Source organism: Pararge aegeria, chromosome 3 (assembly GCF_905163445.1).
Source record: "Pararge aegeria chromosome 3, ilParAegt1.1, whole genome shotgun sequence".
Lineage (NCBI taxonomy): Eukaryota > Metazoa > Arthropoda > Insecta > Lepidoptera > Nymphalidae > Pararge > Pararge aegeria.
In genome coordinates, this window is record NC_053182.1 from 15011662 (window position 1) to 15033867 (window position 22206).

General features: G+C 34.6%; 1 protein-coding gene across 2 annotated transcripts in view; it reads left to right on the top strand.

The window, feature by feature from the left end:
- The window catches only part of LOC120637077 (LIM domain transcription factor LMO4), a 289676-nt gene that overhangs the window by 90314 nt on the left and 177156 nt on the right, over positions 1–22206 (top strand). The window contains exon 1 of one of the 2 annotated variants that reach the window (XM_039908695.1): positions 17764–18075. The exons of the other annotated variant lie outside the window; for it this stretch is intronic. The gene's annotated coding sequence lies outside the window, so the exon portion shown is untranslated. Of the gene's footprint in view, positions 1–17763; positions 18076–22206 lie in introns of those variants that run through there. 2 annotated transcript variants of the gene reach the window in all.

The window sequence follows — 22206 nt, forward strand, 5'->3', positions numbered from 1 at the left end:
GCAGAAATAAGCATTGTGCTAGTACTTCCCCGGATAAGCTTTGTCACGAAAAGCTCTACTACTACTACAAACTATTCTGCTAAGTATACTTATCAAGCAAATTAATTACCTTGCCACTAAGGGAAATAAAACTATTAGGGGAATCTTTTGTTATTGTAAAACTGCAATCCTTTTTATGAAAACAAATTCCATCCGTTTAATAAGCGTTAGAGAAACAGGCTTTTACTTGATTTAAAAATGGAACGAGTATCGAAACGGAGCGCAATAGGGCAAAAGCATAAAGCAAAAGATTGCATACCTGTGGCAGTCCACATTGAACGAAAGAGGGTTGTCAATCACATATTTATCGATATTATATTATTTTGATAAAGTTTTTAAGTATATAATGTATAATCTAATTGCAAGCACCAATTCTATGTAAGTAGTATTTAGTTGTACAATTTTAATTGGAATTTCATATTACACTCGTAAACACGTTAATTAAAATTGTTTCATTTAGTAGCACCATATTACGGTCTTATAAAATAAACTCGTACTAATTAAGTAGATATGAAAAATGAAAAATAAGGAAAAACATCATTAATGTGCTCGAGTCTCGCATACAGCCAGCGTTAAATTAAGTCTTAATTAGTGATACCCGAATTGGGCATTTTCGTATGTAATTAATTTTAATTACAAAAGTTATCTTTTAACGTAAATGCAAGATAATTATGGAAGGTTTGTAAAGGATTTGTTAAAATATTTTGTGATTATTTTGGTTTATAGAAGTGAAGGCTCATAAGATACATTTATGTCGGGGACATAACTCACAAAAAGTGAAACGAGCGTATGAAAACGGCACTTGTTGGTATGGGCAACGCGTAGCTCCTTGCTACAGCAACTACGCTCATGGGTGCTATGACGTGGTTCATGGCACCTATATATGATGCTTGCAGTTTGCGCAATTATCCTTGTTGAAATCCTACACAACCTCCATATTCCGTGGTTCAAAATTGGCGTGGCAAAATTTTACGAAGTTGCGATATCGATTCTTTATATAGATCAGATTAAATCATACATATTTGTAGTTGCTATGTTTACAATATGTAAATTTATTAAATAAATAAATTAAAAAAAAAACATGTACATCTGTAGTTTTTATACAACACGTCCAAAAATTGCCCTTATTAAACGAAAAATATTTTAATATATTATTTAATTTTATTATCAACGTAATTTGAGTACTATTTTTTTTAATTAACTAAAGTCTATGTGATAAGCTAATAAGTAACCTTGAAAGCCGTTTGAATCTAACAATAAGGAATATTTTAATTACTTAAATACAAGTATTCAGATTTTACTTAAAATTTATTGAAATTTATATTTAGCTTCTAAAGAAAATGACCAAAGCTTGTGTTTGAAAAGGGAATTCATAAATCATAAATTATTTAGTAGCAGTTATACGAAACTTTGCCTTTGCTGTACTCATTTTGTAAATATAATTACTCCTTGCAAATTTCTTTATCTACCTGTGAAAGTTCATCAGAAACGGTCTAGCGGTTCTCGTTAAAATTACCATATACGCTTACTAAAAGGCAGTTATATTGAAATCACACCTCAATTTTATTTATTTGTATAGATAAAAATCCACGCTGCAATAAAAAAAAATTAACCGATCAGCGCGGGCAGTAACAAATTGGATTCGATTGAACAGCGTCCATAATCGAGTTCGGGCGCAATAATGGACAAGTTAAATTAATACAGCTAAACAACGTCCGAAATCGAAATGGTTCCGAATCAATTTAGCGTGGCGTTTGCCCACTTACCGAGCTTTGTTGGACAGTTGAACTGAGATACGCTTTGTGACGAGTCCCATCCCTACTGCGTTCAGCGGGGGGTGTTCGATGATTGATGGCTGGGAGTACCATGATTTTAAAGAAATAAATCGAGACTAAAGCGGGTGGTAAAAGGTAGGTACGCACTATGATAACATAAAAGTTTTAGATTCATATATAAAAGTTGCTCTAGAATTGCTGATTAGATTCTAACAATGATATTATTCTTCAATAGCCCATACCACTGCACTGCTGGACTAAAGGCCTCTCTAAACGTTAGGGTTTGCCCATAATCACCTCGCTGGGCAGACGGATTGGTGATTGCAGTAGATTGGCTCGGTAGCAGTAGCACAGAGGACCCTGTTGCTCGTGTTCCGTTATATTATTTGGTCGCTCCGTACGATACCCGTGGGAAGAAGAGAGGTGGTGGCGACTGTATTCTGTTTTGCCGTCACCACGGGAAATTATTAAGAGATGACAATTGAGTTAATTTTGCGCTTCAAACAAACCAACCCAAATAAAGTAACCTTAAAATGTTATTTGATGACCAAGACCTTATAGAGCCAATGATGGAATCTTAGTGGATACAGGTGGATCTTGTGAGCGCTTTTTGAAAGAAAAATGTTATAGCTATTTCCGAGATCCTTTATCGCATGCTATCACGCAAAACTTTCACCGTGTCATTGCCAGTCAAAACGTTATTGTTTAATTGTATGTTAACTTTAAGTTGCGAGCGAATTGCAACTCTTTAAAAGCTTTTACAATAAATTAGGTCTTGACCATACTTAATTTTTAATGGAATAAATATAGAATATAGTTGGATATTTTAAATTTTATAAAAGGAACGTATTACTTACTACATATGCTTTTGTTTTACCATTTTTTTTTATTCCGCTACAAGTTAACCCTTGACTGCAATCAGTCCAACAAATTAAAGGATGAGCTAAATATATAGTAGCCGAGAAATACTATATTTTAAACTCGTCCTTTAATTTGTTTTATGCGACATCGTACTGGAACGATAAATCTTTTTCTGAAACCACGTATAATCTCACAGGCAATTTCTGAATGACACACACATTATACATTACTCGTAGACGGTCAATTAGAACAATATCCTAGGTTATATCGGAACGTGTGGGAAGCCTACAGCTGGCTGGTCTGCTGCACGCGAGAGAGCAGTATCCGGGCCACTATAATCTCGCTCGCTCGCACAGCGGGCTGGCCTCGTAATTGAATGGCAATTACCTGGGCTGTAAATATGACACAGGCGCGTAATTGTAGGAGTGGAGCGCGTGAGGCCGAGCCGACCGCAGCACAGTGCGAACGCGGCCTTTGATATGAATTATTGAAATCACGTGAATGTGAGACTGCGTCGCAAGAAATTAAGCATTATAAGGAATATGTGCACAATGTTAATAGACAGCAACAAAAAAAACGCGTTTATACCGTCGGCTTACATTGTATTAATTACTTTACACGTACGGTGGTACCTACGTACTTGTATTGAATGTAAATGTGTGGTTATTTTGTATGCCGGACAAAGGGACAATTACACACATATTAATACTGAAAACGAAAAATACGGCAGAAGCTCGCTGCATTTTTGTCAACAAATTGGCTCGCCATAAATAGCTTCGAGTATGACTTCGAGCTTCGTACTTACCCCATTTTTTCGCAATGCATATTATTCGTACTATGTAACTGCCTCGTTCGTTCAGTGGTAAGCATTTCTGACTAGGGATCACCAGGTGCCAAGTTTGTATCCCGGGTAGTGCCAGACCGTGCTTTGGGCCAATCCCCGTGCCTCGGAGAGCACGTTAGGCTATCGGTCCCAGTATTTATCAATAGCTTTTTATCTCGTGCGTGCAATGCTTTCAACAGCAAACAATGTGAGACGGACATTTTTCATGTCAAATATGGCACTTTTAGGAATTTATTATTGCAAAATAAGTATAGCTTAAAAAAAAAAATCTTTTTGTTTTAATTTAATTTTTTTTGGTATGATTGCTTAAGAATAAGTACCTACACTTATTCTTAAGCAATTGTGGTATCGTATATGTTTAACTAAGTTGTGGAAACTTCATTGGTTTATGTGATATAAAAATACAACATTACTTTTATATGTATTGTAATAGTAGTACCTACTGTTTGTTTCCCTTGAAAAGCTAAAAATAAATAAAATTCAAAAAATAAATAACAGACTTAACAGAACTGTACTTGACAGAACTATTATTTCTGGTTTTATAACGAAAAAGGTCTCTGAAGTGTGACTTATTAGATCCTCGATGTTTTATTGTAAGATAAATAGGAGTTGAATGTCAAGGACACATCAAGGGTACGTTTGGTTACATGAGAGAGATCAAAAACAGAAACCTATTCAGAGTATGGTGTAAATATAACTGCCACACCCCTAATAAATAAAATCGCTACCATCTTAGACTACATAACCACTCACAAAGTGAGGTTGCAGACAAGGGCTAACTTGTTGTGGGATAAATACCCACCAAATCTTGTATATAAATAAATTTCAAAATGTTCCCTAAAATTCGCCCTCCAATGTATGGCGGCTCCGTATGGCAAACTTACCTACATAAGTCTCAGGAATTGGTGACCCAAACCTCTATAAGTACCGGCAAACTGCTGGTTAAAATTCTAGATCATTCTCTTTTTGCCCACAACAAATTAATATCAAATCATTAATAACAAGGGCATTGAAATATTTTTTACGCGCAAACACATGTCGGCAGCATGCAAGACTCATGTGCCGTTGTGCCTCGGGCATTCCCGCCACCTGTCATGTGCAGCGAGGGTATGGGGTACCAAAGTCAAAGTCAAACATAGGACTTTAAAAGGCATGTTTTGATACACACAGCAATTCTAAGATTGTAGATAGATCGATAGTTAAATTCTTTATCACACACACTGAAAAGAAAAAAAATAAGAAGAGAGACTAGAGACTATACTAGACTCTGCGAAAAGCAGGAGAATTTGTGTATCCGCAAAACGTAGCGCCAAGTGATTTTTTACCATTACTATCCGATGAGACTTCGATACCGATTATCTGTACGGGTTCAATAAACTGACATTTGCGATACCTTCTCATATTATAATAATAATAAATATATTACGACAATACACACATCGCCATGCCCCAAAGTAAGCGTGGCTTTTGTTATGGGTACTAAGATGACTGTTGAATATTTTTATAAATAAAATACATAAATACTTAGAATATACATATAAACACCCAGACACTGAAAAACATTCATGCTCATCACACGAACTTTTTCCAGTTGTGGGAATCGAACCCACGGCCTTGGACTCAGAAAGCCGGATCGCTGCATACTGCGCCAATCGGCCGTCAGTTACTTTTGTCTTTCGAAAACTTTGGTCGAATCAAATAAACGTGGAAAAAATAATAATTTTTTTTTTTAATTTTATAATTTTTGTTAGTGTTTTTACCTACACTTGGAGGAACTATCAATTTTATAAATTTAAAAAGCATATAAATTTTTTTGGAACCGACAGTATTTGAAACTGCGATTCTGTGGCAATCGCGGCCTGAGCGCTATAACCAATACAGCTAAGGCTGTCCTTTCTCCTTCTTCATTATTTTTTTTTGTTAACAAAGTTTTATAAGTGCATTAGCCAGTATTATGTTGCATAGTAACTGCAACTGCATCCAAACTGCAAGCCAACTGCCACAATGACTGCGCGCTAGTTAGCTAGTCTTGAGTTTAGTTTAGATAGTAGGTACACTGTACGCTGCGTAGTTGTCGTTGTCGTACAGCTGGCGTGCAGTTGACTTGCAGATTTAATGCAGTTCTAATGCATTCATTTTATCTTGAACGTAAGGGTTCCTATACCATTATAGTACGGAAGGCGGAAGTGCATAGTCAGTACATTTTTAAAAATTTAATTTATGTCCATAAAAATAAAACAAAATTTAAAAAGAAAATAGACTGTAACAATATTAATATTAGAAGCAAAAATAAACTCGTTGTTCAGTTTACTAGGCTACACAAAATTGCTAATTCATTCAAGGGCAATTGTATATTATTTCATAACAAATTACCAAATGAAATCTTTGAGATGTCTCTCAATAAGTTCAAAGTTTATGTAAAACGTAAGCTTACAGAAAAATCCCATTATAATATTAAGGATTACTTGAACGATAAAAAAGTTTGGGTGTGAATTGCTCTAGCTTCCTATAAATAAACTATAAGATGGTTATAACAAAAAAAAATATTATATATTTATTTATTTAATATTTATTTATTTATAATTTGTTGTGGGCTCTTCTTAGACCAGGGCGCGTTTGGAATCCTCGTAGCTTTAGGTTTAAGTTGGCGTACGAAGTTATCAGCATCCCCTTACAATTATGTAAACATATATGTATGAACGCTTCATAAGTGCCTGTGATAGGCCTACATGAATAAAGAAATTTTGAATTTGAATTTGAATTTTGTATAAACTTACAGATACCCCTATCCCTAATATCAAAATGATATATCAGCATATCATTTTGCTGATATATCATGTAACTAAAATCTAGGGCTTGGTCTGCTTTTATTACCTAGGATGAAAGGAAAAATGATTGTACAGGAAAACAATGTGCAAGGTAATCTTGTGTAATTATATAATACTTATATATCCACACTCAAGCGCTTATTATTTGCAACCTTACTACCTACCCAGTATGTGCAAAAGCACTGTATCTGAATCTATTACCAACTGAAGCTTTTATTTAAGTTTGTTAATAAAAGCTTGAATGTTATACCTAACTAGGACATTTGTCCCTTTCCGTACTTATAAAATAATATTTCAAAAAAACTTATTATTTTAAAAAAGTAGCTCATACTTTTCGAATTTAGGCAACTCTCAAAATATTGAAGATTCTAACAATAATTATTATTATCCGGCAAACAACAGGTTTAACCAAGTTAAATATTAATAAATAACCCAGATTTTGCCAATTCTCCAATAAACTTTCTTTCTTCAATGAATCGAGTCAGTAAACATTTTGTTTACTTTTTAAAAGTCCGAATCAAGCTTAAACTGTTTTGTATTTTAACCCGCAAGCTACCCTTAATTTAGAAAGTTCGCGTTTTAATCAAGGGCACTTAAACGTAAATCCTTCATTAAACTGATCCCTGTACAATCGTTCATTTGGAGCGTTCTCACGCCTCATTAAAGTCTTTTTCGTGATTCGGCGACCGCGTCTACCGTTTCCCCGAACACAATGAGCGGGTGATTCGGCGGCGAATAACGAGGGCATTTTGTCGGCCGCCTCTCACGTCCGACGCCTTCCGACGCTCAATGAAAGTTTACCTGCAGCCGTAACGAGCGATTTGTCCCCTGGCCCCGGCCCCCGCGCCTCTGGGCCCAAATCAAAGCCCATTCACATCTGCATGCCGACACAATGCCGGCAATTAGGCCGCGCTTGGCCCTACAATCGAACGTAATGCGCGCCCGTTCGATGACGTCGCCGAGCCGGTCTGTCCTGTCTCTTGCCAATTTCATCATCCTTGCAACGCTCTTTAAAGTCGCTCTAATCCCAAATCATAAAAGGTTTTGGTTACCTGCTCTCGAATTTGAACAAGTAAAAGCTCTTTACCGATCTGCGGCGGCATAGTGGATCTATTTTGGCGCAGGGACAGCGGATTGGTATTAAATATAGATTGCCGTGGATTTTTGAATACATGTTTTCGTACCAAATAGCGTGACCACATCTAAAGAGCTCTACTTCTCTCTTGGTTAGTGCCTCATTTGGTTAGTGGTGAGTATGTTTGACTCCAGATCAAGAGTTCCCGGGTTCAATCCTCGGGTCGGGCCCCAATAATGAATAGCATTGCTTTTGTCTATCACGAAATTCTTAATACCAGCCCAGAGTTAGGAAATAAGCAGTTGTTCACCCCCGTGACTCAGAAAGCACATTAAGCTGTCAGCCCTGCGCTGATCTCTGTCCGAACTATGAGAGTGAAGAAATAGAGAGTGCACCTATGTTTACACACTTGTGCACTATAACTAATTTTCACCGGCGAAGTCGAGGGCCTCGATTTCTGACGTCATCCGGACGTGGATCCTTACCACGGTCACGGGGGCGTCTAAAAGTCCACCAATACTCAGATAGACGTCGAACCGAGCCGCGAGCCCTCTCAGGAGGCACCCTCGGATCGACGTCTCCCACTCTCCCCCCGATGTCGTTGAGCCCTGGGGCTCTTCTCATGGCGAGCTTTCGCGCTCGCCGGTGACGATGTAGCAACCCCTCAGGTGGTTATCGGAAAGTGTCCATCCAAAAATCGAAATCCACTATAACTAAGCGGAAGGCTTAGTTGGTAAATCTTTCTGGAGGCCAACGATGCCTTAAACGATCTGGGAAACAGTTTTTCTACTCACAGGTAGGCCACCGAAAAACCTTCCGGTTGTAGGGAAAAAGAACAACGTGGACAAAGTTCCAGCTGAAAAATGACTGTTTCAAATGTTGTGATAATAGCTGTTACCAGCGTTCTCCATTCGCGTTCCTGTGAGAACCATTTGTTTTCCTGGGTAAAAAGTAGCCTATGTTACTCTTCGTCTTTTCAACTAACTCTATACCAAAAATCAAGTTGATTGATTGCTTATTCAGGGCGTGAAGGAAGTAGTAGCTGTAGTTGTAGTTAGTAGTTATTTTTAATTATAAAATCACCCTGTAATGTTAATTCCATCCAATCAGTTAGAGATACATTTATCTTAGATATAAAAACTTGACACACTTGTTTAGCACTTAATATTTGCAAATATAATAAGTAAATATAGTACTCGTAATTGCAAGACACACTGTCACTTACAATGTACATATTTCATAGAAATATTGCATTATGTAGCACGTTTATTGTGCAAATAACTTACTCTCGTGTAGTAGGTACATGAGTTGTCTACTACAAATTTAGAGATGGTTTAAATACGAATAAAATATAAAACTTAATTTGTAAGACTTATGTTTATCATTATACATTTAAGTCTAAGTTTAATGTAAATTTAGAATAACTTTAATGTTTATTTACTGTTATATTTAGTTTGGTCACTAATTTATTTGAATTTTTTATTTTAAATCTAGCGGTACCACGCGAATTTTTTTCTGCGTATAAATCAACCTTAGAAGTTAGCCATAAGCTAGAACTTTTAAAGGCAACAAAGGCATAAGCAACTTTGTCATACATGATTTTATCGAAACTTTAACCGTTTACCTTGACTATAGCCTTCCTCGATAAATGAGCTGGATAGCTCTAAAAGATTTTTTCAAATTGACTCAGTACTACTGAGATCATTTCCTTTAAGTAAAAAAACAAACTTAATCTTAAACTAAGTTTAAGATTTAACATGATATGTGTGTGTGCTTATTTGTCAACAAGACGTTAATTGGTCGCACAGATGAATAAGAACTGAGGCGACGTATTTTAAGCACTCGATGTATAATTTAAATACTCAATGAATAGTAAGGTTGCATGAATAGTGTGACAGCTGCTGGTATTCGGTCATAGTATCAGCCACACGGATCAGTCGGGTCTCGTGTCACGTCATCGCTTTCTTTGTGCGCTAATTTGCGAGCAGGGGTCAAATGTAACCCATACATCTTACTGTCGTATTTTCTCGGTGAACACGAAGCCGTATGTATAGAAAGATTTATTAGGCGCTAATATTGAATTTTATTGTACGTGGAGCTTTATTTCGATTTTATTATGAAAAAATAGATTTAATTAAATGTGGGTATTTATTAATACATAATAAGACTATTTGTTAAAAAGCTGTCAAACTGACTTAAATTTTAAAATCTTAGATTTATATAGGTTAACGTTACTTACGCCGAGATTTTACGAACGATTTGTTTATTAATTTTTGTTATAATTTATAAAGGAGTTTCCGAGCTCGTTCCTAAATTTATCCATGTTTAGTAGTTTTTAACAACACTGTAATTTTGTCTTTTATACTCAACTTTTTATTTAAATGCCTGATTCAAATATCTGAGTAAATTTCAATTAAAAGTAAAAATGTATCCGTTGCAAAGTATGTCTATGGATAAATGTTTTTCTTTGACGAGATATTTCGACTCCTTATTTTATTTATAACTAAATCAGTAGCTAGGTTTTTTTTATTATTCTTTCGACATATTCCAGTTTAGCTCGTTCATCCTCAGATAAGTTATAAGTTTTATTGTAACATTAAAAGATAAAATATCTCAGATTGCATTATCGAGATTTAGTATCATTTTTAATATCTATGACTATTATCTTTGTTTGTTGAGATAGTAATTAAGACTCTTAACAATAAATCATCTTGTTAACAAGAAAGGGGTAACTGGTATTTACTATTACAATTTTCTCTCGACAATGTAACAAAAATACTTTCAAATTTGTTTCTAAACATTCCAATGAAAAAGTGTAAACTTGTCAACTAAAACTAGCAAATGACTCTCCGACATTTAGTTCCCTCGTAACGTGTATTATAATAACCGTTTGTCTCTGTAGATTTTACAACCAGTAATAATATAACATTTAGAATGCGACATGACGAGTTTTCTAGTGTTCCCAGAATGTGACTATTTCGAGAACTTTAATAGGTTAGTAACATTTAACGTGGGAATGTGTCATTTGAAACTGTTGTTTTAACGCTTTTTACGTTCGTTCTTAAAGTTTTGGCAATACATTTAAATCATAGATGAATTAATCATATGGAAGATTTTATTTTACGAACTTAAAAATTAAGAAATATCTTATATATATATAACTTATATTGGATAGAAGCAGGCGTTACTTTAGGGAAATCCACGATATATAATGAAATATACGCTTAATTTGCTTACTTCTTAAAAAGCAGGAGATAATCTGTATGGTGTAATTTATAATTTCTGCAATCCTTATACTCAACACCAAACAGATCTTCGGCAATGTGCCTTCTACGCACGTTTCACTACGAATACGATATTTGTGTGAATCTTTTTCTTAAATCGTGAAGAAGTTTAGCACCAATGATATCGAGTCCCCTCGTGTTTTTCAATACCAACTTGAATTACACACTGCAACATCAATAAAATGGCAAACCTTTTATTTGTATAAGAGATCACTATCAGTGATAAGACCGCCATTAAACATTCATTTAGTTTATACTTGGTTTTTGAATTATTATTATATGACGATAAGTGTATCGCTCGAATTAGATGTCGGTCAATCGACTCGTAAGTCTATTAAATACGATTAAAAGGTAAGTACTACAATTTATATTTTCAATCTCATTTATATTTTACTTTAACGAGCGAACAGCAACAAGCATTATTCTGTTTAGGTTCGACAAACTGCGCAACAATGCCAAATTAACAAGTCAACAATCGCGCAAATACCGTGTGGGTGATGCCTCTAGCACACGGGTGTCTGATGCGTCATTAAGGAGCATTCAGAGCGTCCGACAATATTCTTCATTTGCGTACCGGCACCGGGCCTTCATTTGGCGCATTGTGACCGCACTTGTGCAGCGATGCAGTGTGCTCCCGCCTTAATTGTACCCTTGTTTTCTTAAACGTTAATTTTTATCAATGACCATTTGAACGCGGTAGACATTTTATTATTTATCTAAATTTAGGAAACTATTATTTTACGTGACAAATAATCTGCTTGCTAAACATGAATGGCGAATTCGATAAAATTTAAGTTTTTTTTTTCATGTATTTTTAATTTATAAATTTTAAAACAAATAAATAAAAAAATCTTCAAAATAATACTCAAATCTATTTATTACCTTTGGGAGATCTGGCGCGATGCAGTCATTTTATGAGCATTGTAATATCCTAATTATTTTAAGACGAAACATGGTCTTTCCTAACTTGCTTGCATTTTCAGAATCAAGGTGATACAGAAAGAGATTTCAGGACCTATTTTTGCATTACAGTTAACCCTAACTGTATATAAGCTGCACATTGCAGTTAGGGTGTATTAGCTTAATATAGTAAATTTATTTTCAACAATATCCGTTTTCAAAATAACTTGAGATAAACTAAATCTCTAACATATAGGTAACACATGAAAAGTTTTCTACAAATTTTGTACATGCCATCAATGCATATGGCAATTGACTCTGGAAGTCAATTGACAAATGCAATACTTTCTTACTCTTTTGTGGCGAGTTACATTACCGATTAGAACAGTTCAACGGGAAATTCAGTCGCTTGAGTTCATCTAATCGGTCACTTAAATGGTTAAGTGACCGTTAACTAAAGCTAGACTAGATAAGAAATTAAACGAAAATTGACAGAATAATCTGTTTCTCTCACATGCTGCGTGTTGTACTAATTTAACATTCTTTATTTTAGTTCATATAAATTTAACCTAATGGTTATTGAATGTAACATTTTAATACTTTTAAGTGTCCCTTAAGTGACTCTCTTACCGCAAGCACATCTTGATAAAAGTACCTTAATCATCTTAATCGCCATTAATTTTCATTATACTCTAAAAAAGGTGAAAGTAACGCAATTACAAAACCACTTAATATCTATGCTTTCCATTACTCTCTCAAAAGACTGAACTTAATATTATTTATTGTCTGTTACAAAACTATATTTATTGTTCACCAAGCTTACTACGACGAATTTTCCATTTGCACATTTGTTTTTCAGAGCCCTATCTATCTTATATCTTTAAACGAGCAATTCTCGTGTATATATAATTGGAATCTCGAAATCGGCTCCACCGATTTTCATGAAATTTAGTTTACAAGGGTTTTTGGGGGCGATAAATTCGATCTAGGAAGGATTATGAAATTTTAGAAAATGTCATTTTATAAGTGTTTTCCGGTAATAACCGATTTGGTGCAGACGAAGTTGCACGGGTCAGCTAGTATATTTTAAAACAAGGAACCTAATAACAACAAATTAGATATTAAATTAGGTGAAATCCGAATAATAAAAAGTATTTTAACTTACAAATTTTTGGTAACTTTATATAAAACTTATAGCACACGCAATCTAAGAAGACGCAAGTGACTGCGCTGATTTAGTTTTTTCAGAATTCAGTAATAGTCTGTGTTAATGTTTGTCCATGGAACATGCGCCACCTTTAGACTGAATAAATAAAATTGTACGAACTTTAACATATAGTGACTTAGCTGAAGTGATCATCGTTATCATTATCAACAGCTTAGAAGAGTCCATAGCTAGACTAAACGTCTCTCTGAACGAGAAGGTTTGCCCATAACCACCACGCTGTGCATACGGGTTGGGGATTATATTCCCCAAATCGTCTCGTAGGACAACCGCAGAAAGAAGAGGGGTGGTGACAACTATATTCTGATCTTCCGTCAACACACTGCCTTTTAAGAAAATACAGAAATTCAAAAGTAGTACTTTGTTTCTGCATTTAAATTCTATTGAATATTAGTAATCACAAGTAAATAAACAGTGAATCTAGTGTAACTACTTAAATACCAAGAAGTTAATTGCGATAATGCAGTTTAGACTAGTCTCTAGTCAATGTGTCTAGTCTAGTAGGTACACGGGCGCTTGTTGCGTCATTAAAGAGCATTCAGAGCATCCGACAATATTCTTCATTTACGTACCGGGCGGACTGCATTTGGCTCATTGTGGACGCTCCGGTTCTGCGATTCAGTGTGTAAGCGCCCTAATTGTTTTTGTTTTACAGGATTTTCAAAACAATTAGTAGTAGAAACAAGCAGGTAGGTAATTTTATACTTATATTTGTTTGCAAATTATTGCTCTTGACATTTATAATGGAGAAGTTATTTTGCACATTAGATCCCACCATATGAACTTGACCTTTTTTCCGGCCCATAAACTCGATCGGTTGCTTTTATTCTGCGTGATCGGAGGATAAATCAACAAACATACTGCTGTCCGTTGAGGACTTCCATTCTCCATCTCCATTGATCTGCAAAAAATCCTTATATTTACATGGGACAAAGTAACTGCCTTTTAAAATAGAAATAAATAAGTACCAAAATCTTTGAACATGGAAAACTTTAAGAAGTTTAAAGTTTTCCACTGAGCCAACATTCACTAGTTTTTTATGTTAGGATTCGTTTTTATTATGGTAGGAGTAGTCACTACTAGTAAATGTAACTGAGTATTATAAATCCATAGTTTATACGTATGAATACGTAAAAAGATTGTTGTGCAATTTATGATCAATAAAGATGTTTGTATATTTTTTTTTATATCATTTTGAAAGCGGGGTAATCAGTTTTATACATAGTTCACAGGGGTAACAATATTAAAGAGGTTGGGAACCACTGCTTTAAACGCATTTTAGTAAGTAAAACATAAAACCGTAAAAAATATTTCAAAGGCAAACAAGGGACAAAAAATATGGAAAGAATCTTAAACTAGAAACAAAAAAAATATAGATTTGATCTAATCTTTAGAAATCACATCTGTGTTAAAGAGAAACCACTTTTTTTAAATACAGCAGATATTATGGTTGTCACTGCGTATTTTTTATGACTAAAATAAATAGTTCGTATTCTGAAGGTATTGATTTAAGGAAAAATTGTAAAACTAAAGTTTTAAACACTGTGATACTTACCAACTTCCCCTTAATCCAATAAGCCTTGTTTATCACTAATAATGACTTTTATCACGAGAAAACCAACAGTTCTCGTGGAATTGAAAACAAACTGAAAAAACGCGGATGAAGCTGCGGGCACAGCTAGTATAAAATAATAAAAAGTAAGTATATAAGTATATAATAATAAAATAAAATTCTTCGTTAATGCTTCTTAATTCAAAATATTTACAATAGGAGTCCATAGATACCTAAAAAAAGTAAGAAGTAAAAAAAAATAAAAAACGTGTGTGTACTTATGTACACGCGTAAGAAGTTATACTTGGGCGTAATAAGATAAACCTTATAGCTAACTTCTGAGTGTCGGTTTTTTGTGACGGTGTGCGCGCGCATCGTAAAGATTTACTTTCATCATTTTCGCTAACGCGCCAAAAGAAGAACAACTTCAAAAATGATTTTACGTTTCGGTACTTCAGTGTGAAGCACAAGTAATAAAATGACAGAATATTCCCTAAATCTCGCTATATAAATAGTAGATAAGTAATAAATGATTAGTCCGCTGCACTTTCAATTTCCATTAATATCCCAAAAGCCTAACAAAAGTCATTACTCAGACGATGTCCAAAACAAATTTAATAATATCAGCCGAGCCCACTTACATCCATTAAAATTTCTAACCGCCTCTAATAACTTATCATCCACGTATCCAATTAAAATGTATAATATTAATAATACTACATTCACCTGTCACTCTAATCTATGCCCTTAATAAGCGCTTTGAACTTTATTTAAAAGGTCATAGAGACAGAAATCGTCTGTCTAGTGCAGCATAATATAAATGACAAATAGTGAACGTTGTACAATTGTGACCAAACACTTAAACAAAAGTAAGTGCAGAGAAATATTTTTTATGGATATTTTTACATCGATATTAATCTGTTAAAATCGTCTCATCCACCACTCATCTTGTAGGTACAGATCACGGAAGACATGGGTACATTCTATTCTTAGAGTTTAGATGTAAGAAAAAAAAGGTGAAATGACAAAATATTTTCGTAATGAAACCTAATTAGTTTTCTGAGTTTTTATGATGTCTTTGAAACTGATTGGTTAGCATGTATTACGAGATGTAGGGTCGGTGTTGTACCTTTTGAAGGATTAATATATCGAAATAGTTAGCCGGTTGGCGCAGTGGGCAGTGACTGTGCTTTCCGCGTCCAAGACCTTGGGTTCTATTCCGACCACTGCAAAAATGTTTATTAGTGTCTGGGTGTTAATCTGTAAACTTATTATAAGTATTTATTTAATTATAATTATTTATTTATACACTTTATTTATACACCACAAATAGAAAAAAAAAAACAATGGATACAAAAAAATAAACTTTATTATATTCATAAAAATAATCATCAGCTATCTTAGTACCCATAACACAAGCTACGCTTACTTTGTGTGTATTTTCGTAGTAATTTATTATTATGTTTATTTAATATTGGAGGTATAATGTGCAATAAAAGTACCTATCAACAGACCCTGCGGTTAATATGCTTTTGCATAGCCTGCTGTAATAGTCACTGTAAAAGTTGGGACAGATACCAAATAATAAGCGTCTTACGAGCAAATGTAAGTATGAAAATATTATAATCAAATCACGACAAGCCAAACCGTAACGGTACCTACATATCTCGTTATAAAAAGTTCTGTACCCCTAGTTTGAGTTTTGCACGCTCGCAATCGACGCAATACCATTAGATTAAAATGGACCTTATTCATTTTAATTTAAAACTAAATTTCGTCCGCTCTTCTTATAGCTAGCTGTCCGTTCGGAACATTTGTTAATTATAAATCAGTAGTAAAAATTTACGTCTTTAAAATGTATTCGATAAGGTCCATTTCACCTTGACTTCGTAATACTACAATATTCGAAAATTATTCTCTCTTAGTATGAGACTAAGTAACCTCTTGCATCCAATCTCTAAGAAGTGAGACATTTGGTGACAATTCTGTTGTACAAAAATCTTAAAACTAAACTAAATTGGCAAGTATAAAATTATTGCTATCCCTTTCATTGTTTTCTTTGTGGAAAAGGATAGCGCCTTTGTTTACCACTGAATTGGTATCATTGATTACCACATTATATTTAACTTGACATAGTTACCTTGATGAATACGGACCGTTACTTTTATTATCATAATTTTGAAACAACTCTCATTGGCCTGCGGAGAGATCTGGCCATTGACATAACATAACAGTGCATAAGGGTAAAACGTGAAAGTGTCCCAGTTCAAAGACAATAATCGAAGTTGTTATCTAGTTACGCTGAATAGTACATAAAGATGGCACTAGTTTTTGTTATACAGAAATGTTAAAAAATATATTTTATTCTAAGACTTTAATTCTAAGAAGCCATATCTTTACATGTGATTGATATTACTAAATAATTGCCAGTACTATACTTAGTAATACTGTTTAGTAATGTATATTTATAGCCACAGAATAAAATATGTAAATATGTTTATATAAATAGTTTATGATTGTTTAGCAATTAGGGGCCAAAATTCGATTAGAGACCACCTGCGTTTGCGCTGCGTCAACCCACCCCGATTAAGGCCCTGTCTAAGCATATTTATGCGATAACTTAAAATGATGACTTAAACATTTAATAAAATCCTACTTTTAAAAGCTTTTCATACCATTATGAAATCCTGGTAGGTAGTTATTTAATACTACTAAATAAGATCTCGTATTTTTTTATAGGTATAAAATATTATTTTTGGTAGGGATTGTATTACAAAAGCTATATTATAGACAATTTAAATACAATAATAAATTAACTATCTCTTAAATTATAAGATTGGTATTAGATATAGATACCTAAATTTAATTTCAGTAGGGGTTAATTGGGCTCTTTATTTTGACACACGCATTTTGTATTCGCCTTATTAGCTGGTCGTTTGCAGAGTTTCGACTTCATCAAAATAACTCACTCTTGCTTTATTTTACTTCAGTATGCAAATGCACTCCAATTAGCGGGACTTACGTTTCTTGGTAGGTATTACTCATTATTTTGAGGAGGGACTTTCTGCAATCGTTCTGCAACGTCGTAATTAACCATGAACGGGACGAGTCCCTTCAACGCTGGCTTATTAACGTCTAATCTTTGTTGGCGACGACGGGCAATCTTAATTTATTCAATTAAATAATTAAACAGTAGGTGAAGGTTGCGGCCCTCTCACTGAAATTTAAAAACTTAACGTTCATTGTCGTAATGACGACTCGCCGAGTATACAAGGGGAGGCGAATTAATCAAATAATACCGCGGAGGTGCGGGGCCGGCTCCCCCGCCCGCGCCCCTCCCCTGCCCCGCGCCCGACCGCGTGGTTCAGTCGCGACCGAAACGCCGCATGGGGAAGTGTCGTCGATCCCCGCGAACGCGTCTACTTTTTTCGAAGTTCTCTGTACAGTTTTTGTTCTAAAGTTTACGAGAAGGTTTTTGTGCTTCAAGTCTTTTGTCCTGTCGAACTTGAAGGATACGAGACTGCATTCGGCGGTGTAGTTAATAAAGTTTAATACGTTTGGTGTTTTTTTTTTATTTTCTGTTATTGTTGAGTTTTTTTGTTTGGTGCATCGTGCCGGTCCGGTGTTCGGCCGTCTATCGAGGCACCAAGCCTGGACGCGCGGTAAAGAAGATCAAGGGACCTAGCCTTTAGGTAACTATATGATGGAATTGTGCACGCTATAGACGAGAAACGTGGCATACTCGTATGCTAAATCTAGTATCGGAAGTCGGAACGGTTTGTTTGTAAACAACTTTTTGTGTGCAACTTCACTTAATCTAGACCTACTATTATTTTGACGAGCCATACTGTATGAAGAATTATTTGACATGTTATTGTCTACCTTCGGATAACGACGCTCTTTAGAAATATCGTTGAACAAATACCACGTGCAGCAGCTGCAGTGCATTCATGCCTTATCGAAGTGGTCTTTTACATTAGAATACAACAAAACCAAATAGCTTTTTCATGTAATAACTACATTTACAGGTAAAACATTAGGCCTATATAATGGCGGTAATAATTTTAAATGTTTAATTTCAAATGAGTAAGTTGATATTGAAACTTGAAGGTTACTACTGATTAATCTAAAAGTCAGGAAATAGAAACCTAATTCTTAATTAAAATTATATTATAAAGCTATTAATTTTAAGTACAGATAGGTATGCACTTTGAACCGGTTGCTGAATTCGTTCTTATCTAGGTACCTAGTTGTTTAGAAGGTAAACTTTTTACTTTCTACTAGATTGAACTGCTTCTTTTAATTTATGTTCTTAATCACATATTAATAACCCTGGTACCTATGTAGGATTTCGCGGTCGTATTTCACCTGCATCTAGAGTTGATGACTTTACATCATTAAAAATATTATAAAGTTTGGGGCTTTACTGGAATTTATCCTCAAAGTTAAAATTAATCCAGATTTGTTTACTTTTTTACACCTTATGGAACGCAAGGAGGTTACCGAAGCAATAAATGTCTATTATATTTATGATTTCTCTAATCCTAGGGAAAATGCACTACTCAAGACGTATCATCAAAAAATAACTATGAATAAAGATTTAATTCACTAACCCAAAATTAACCACTTTTTGGTCAGAGGATTAAATTGTGGATTAGTAGATACCGAACCAATTTTTGATAGTGTACACGTACCTACCCACGTTGCTGCCGCAAAACATATACCGAAAAACGAACAATGAAAACATTTAATTAAGTAATATGTTTCAAATAGACGCTATCTTTAAATCAGCAATTAGAGAGATTGGGTGCGCTCAGTATTAATTATTATACCGTCAGGTGAAACAAAAAGATAATTAAACCATTAAAGATTTATTTACTTTGAACATTCATTTTCTTTAAAACAATCTTCTTTTAATTAAAGCTTTAACGAAAAACAAATAGAGAAGCGCCCGCCGCACAACCCTTCTGCATAATCATTCGGCCAAGAAAACCATTGTAGTATACCTACTTGTACAACCTAATTTTGAATAATTAGCATTCATTTTAAAAAATCTAGCGATGAAGAGATTTAATAAACTAAGTCAGTTCGTTTCAAATCAGAAATATAGGGATTCAATTTGCTTAACGATTTGCGTGCTTGCAATAGCCGGGCCAATAGCTCAGAAGACCAATTTATGTTGAAGTTTCCAGGTGACGGAATGGTCACACTCGATGTGGAAAATGCAGCGTTTATAGACCCTACAAAGGAAGACAGATAATATTCAAAACTTTCCAGCGGTTGAATCGACAATAACGACAGCTTGAGGCGCAGAGCTGACGTACACCATATATAAGCTAAACAGAACTTAAGTTAAATAAATAAATTTATCATGGCATCTCTAATACCTACTGCAGGTTTTGTTCTTGTCATAGGTATATATACATTTTAAATTCTTCTGTTTTCGGAGTCGGCATGATTAAAAACTGTGATTGTTCTTGTGTCTTAAAATACTGATAGTAAATTATTCGACTAATTTAGATTGAAACTTAAAGGAAGATTATATCAAGAAGTATTTCAAAACAGTATTGTTTCAATGAAATCCTAATAAAGGTAATGCACTGGGCGCAATAACATTAATCAGTCATATCAGGGACTTGTTAGACAATATAAATCAAAAAAGAACACGCAGATTGATTAATTTACAAATCTTTTGCAATCAGTACTAAGGCTAATCTTTTATGAATAACTATCTTAATAACAGACAAAACCAGTATAAGATACATGCCACAAAATCGTTTTCAAGTAGCTCACATAGATGGTGTTGATGAATTGTTCCATGTATACCATTTAGCAGTTGAAATGGTTGCTAAAGAGTTGGGGTGAAAATTAATTTTTAAAATATGTCTAAGCAATATTACACGGACCACTTCATTTCATCGCCGGTTTAATTAAAAACGAGTGCCCACTCCCCTCCCTTTTCGGGTTGAAGTACACCCAACCCCCGCATGGGCGTCTCGCTCTGCTTATATTTAGATAATTGTACAATCATCTAAATTAATGAGACTCTCGTCCGGTCCTGACCTCTATTGTTTTATATATTTATACGTTAGCATGAATTTATCTCACAGGTTCTCATAGGCCCTTGTTTTATCTATTTTGGTCTATATTCTATTATATTTAAACAACAGATTAGCTACAAATTTAAACTTGCAACTATTTACGGTTGTTACAGTTGTTACCAAATATTATGTTACTGACTTACTGGTACAAATTAATTTTAATAATATACACTATGAATAAGATATAATGGCTTAAATTAAAAAAAAAGAAAAGTCATAAGAGAACAAAACCTCCTCTAACAAATGCAATAAAAAGTGGTAATAGTATGTAACAAAACTTCCTTTTTATATTTAGGAATTGTAAATAAATAAAAAGTAAATAGCCTTACAGAAACAGTTTTCCTATAAAGAAAATAAAATTATACCAATGTATGCAAACTTGATGAAGTAAGGTAGATGTAGTAGACCGAGATTTCAATAAATGAAAGAAAAGAAACTACAGTGGGATACCTTCAGATACAAAGAACTAAAATAAGTATCTAACTAACAATCTCTCTCGTCTCTAATTATTCATCATCATGTCAACCAATCGACGTCCACTGCTGGACATAGGTCTTTTGTAGGGAGTTCCACAATACAAGGTCCTGGGCCGCTTGCCTCCAGCGGCTCCCAGCGACTCGCCTGATGTCATCTGTCAACCTTGTTGGGGGCCGAACTACGCTGCGTTTACCGGTGCGGGGTCGCCATTCCAGCACCTTAAGACCCCAACGTCCATCGGTTCTCCGAGCTATATACCCTACCCATTGCCACTTCAGCTTCGCGACTCGCTGAGCTATGTCGGTAACTCTAGTTCTTCTACGGATCTTCTCATTTCTTATTTGATCACGTAGAGATACTCCTAGCATAGCTCTCTCCATCGCCCGCTGAGTGACTCTGAGCCTTCTTATGAGGCCCATAGTTAGCGACCATGACCATGACTCTAATTATCTAATTATTTCTTTATGTTAATCACTTAAATGCGATAAGTTAAGCATACACACGTATGACGTATCTATAATTTATCCTAATAAGTATATTCCGAAGAGTACAGGCACTCGGGCGTTCATAACTCGTAGTGTTGACGACAGTGATAGAGCTCGATGCAATTAAAAGTTTTACTACGTGCGTGGACGAGGCGCCGCGCGAATATCTACCTTAATTTATGCCGGCGATAAGCTTGAGTTATGAGAGCCAATTAATAACTTATTTTAGGTGAGATTTTATCAACAACCATTATAAAGATAAGGACCTGTAATAAAGAGCATGGTTTTTCATACAATAAAATGAGAACAGTGTACTCAAATGTGTTATCAAATTTTCACTGATTATGATTGTGCCTTAATTTTATTTTTTTATTGCTCATTTTTGGCATATGAAAACGACTTTACGTTAATGATTTAGTAACTATAAATATTTATTAGATAGTCATCATTAATTTCTTAAAACACTGCAGCATCATCTAAGTTAAAACACTACCCATAATTTAAAGTAACTGTATACAAATACCCCCTGTATACAAATATCGTTATTTAAAATAGCTATATCTAATGTAATATAGGAAGTTTATGTAGTCTATGGTCTCTCTGCTTTTGCTTAAAACAATATATTTTATCCATAATTAATATCCTGAAAACCTATCACGACAAAAAACAGCAAACAGAAATTAATTTGTAAAGCTCGTTTGGTAAACATTGAAATGCTTTTTGTAGGAACTGAAATGTATCCGGCGAATCAAATTAGCGG